Genomic DNA, 2,472 nt, shown 5'->3' on the forward strand with positions numbered 1-2,472 from the left:
TTTGGGCAATAGACGTGACAACGCCCACTTCTAAAAGAAGGTAATATAAAAGTTTTGCAAGCTGTAATTTGGCAGTCGTTGAAGATATCATGATGAAATTTGACAGGAACGTTACTCCTATAAAAACTAGCAAGAGAGGAAGACGAACACGCCCACTTAAAAAAAAAAAATTGTATGTAAAATTTTAACAAAAAATTTAATATCTTTACAGTATATAAGTAAATTATGTCAACATTCAACTCCAGTAATGATGTGGTGCAACAAAATACAAAAATAAATGAAAATTTCAAAATGGGCGTGGCTCAGCCATTTTTAACTTAATTTCTCTAGAATACTTTTAATGCCATAAGTCGAACAAAAATTTACCAATCCTTGTGAAATTTGGTAGGGGCTTAGATTCTGGGACGATAACTTATTTCTGTGAAAAAGGGCGAAATCGGTTGAAGCCACGCCCAGTTTTTATACACAGTCGACCGTCTGTCTTTCCGCTCGTCCGTTAATACGATAACTTGAGCAAAAATCGATATATCTTCAAGACATATTTGTTCTTGGTCTGTGCAGTACGTCTCCCGACGCGTGGAGTATGATGAGGTGGAAAAATTGAGTCACATTATGTGGTTGCAAAACAACCTTCATGCTGGGTAAGCGAGGTTCTTCCACTGAGGTAACGACCACCTAACATCCGCTGAGTGAACAATGATCCACTCCGATGGTCAAAGCCTGTTGACATAGACAGCTTTCTTGCACTCCCATTAGAGGATTTTGATGACCATTCCTAGATAAAAGCTCCCCAATTGGATGGAATTAGTTAATATAGTAGCAACAGTAACACACCCAAGGGACAATTCATAGAAAAATTTCTCTTAACACGAAAATTTACCAAAAAAAAGGACATTTCCCTGAACGAAGAAAATGGAAAATCGTTAGGCTTCCGTCTTCGCAGTCACTAAGCGGTTGTTCGTCTTGGATTCAAAGAACAGATGAGGCGGGTGTTGTAAAGTTCTTCAGAAGGGAGAGATGAGGAGGAGTACAATACATCTTCATACTGAAATGGAAGAGATCGGTGTGAAATCTAAAATATTCGCGAAATGGTCTCAAATTTGTCCAGATATAGTCCTAAAGTGAAATCGATATTATGCCTAACTGACCCTAAAAGACATTTTTCAATTTCTCGAAGTTTTGGCAGGCAATTGGAAAACTGAGCTGGGTGATCCTTGAATAAAATCAAACTGGATACGAATACCCAGAAACCATATCTTCATCTCATAATAATAAATAATAGTTTAAAAAAACTAAAAAAAACACGCTTTTATAGCTAACCGAACTAAAAAATAGAAAATAAATTTCAATTAAAAGGAGTTTATATAACAGTAGTAGAAGGTCAAACAATCATTTATAGTTAAGCACCTCAAAATAAAATTGTAATAAAATTTAAGTTATTAACAGAATAATATAATTAAGAGTAAAAACATGGGGTGCATTTGACTACATTTCATATCTTTCCTCTCAGATAGTTGCCAATAGAATGATTGTAACGTTCAACATAAAGCACCCCACGCTTTTTACTCTGAATTAAATTATTCTGTTAACAACTTAAATTTTATTATAATTTTATTAACACGCTTTTATTAGCTTGGCCTGTATCTATGTATCCATGTATGTATGTAACGGAATCTTTGAGCTTAATTTTCACCGGTTTCTAGAAGTCTGATTAATTTTAAACTTTGCATACGTATCAAGGACCGATGACAATGCAATTATTTGTGGACAGATTCCCATTATCCTTATTATGACCGCCAGGATTGATAAATTCTTTTACAGATCCTCTGTAGTGGAGTAAGAGAGATAGAGCTAGCGCGCGATCTGCGCATGTCTGCAGTGTCTGGTTTATTTACTCTTTCGTTCAGGCACTCGGCACAGCAAAACGGAGGCAGATACTTTTTCAAGGTAGTTGCATTCTCACCTTGTTCATCCGTTATACATGCGTCGTAGGTACAAATGAGTAAAATACTCACAAATTACCGTATATAATGTTTATAAAATATATAAATTATAATAACCATGAGTCACAAAAGTCTTCTTAATCAACAAATAATCAGGCCATAAATTTCGATCTATTTATTTTACGGAACAAAATTTGGTAAACACCAAAGCTTTGAAATTACAATCGGTCAAGAAGGAATAACTTATCAGATTAAAAAATTTTTAATATTAAAGTCTTCTTGATTAAAGTACAAAATAACACATCTGAATTAGAAAAAAACAAGACCGGGACTTTAATTGACTAGACGTGTGGGAAAATGGCTCATTGCTTCTTAATTGTGTCAGTATATTCCACTGTTATCTCTCTTCGTGACGAGAGTATTTATCGTCGCCAATAACCACGTGAGGTCAGAACCCATTAACGCAATTTGATACCAATTTGGGGCGCAGATTGGTGTCAGATTGGCTGCAAAAATTGCAATGCAACAT

The sequence above is a fragment of the Eurosta solidaginis genome, chromosome 2 (genome assembly GCF_040869045.1).
Source record: "Eurosta solidaginis isolate ZX-2024a chromosome 2, ASM4086904v1, whole genome shotgun sequence".
NCBI classification, from domain to species: Eukaryota; Metazoa; Arthropoda; class Insecta; order Diptera; family Tephritidae; genus Eurosta; species Eurosta solidaginis.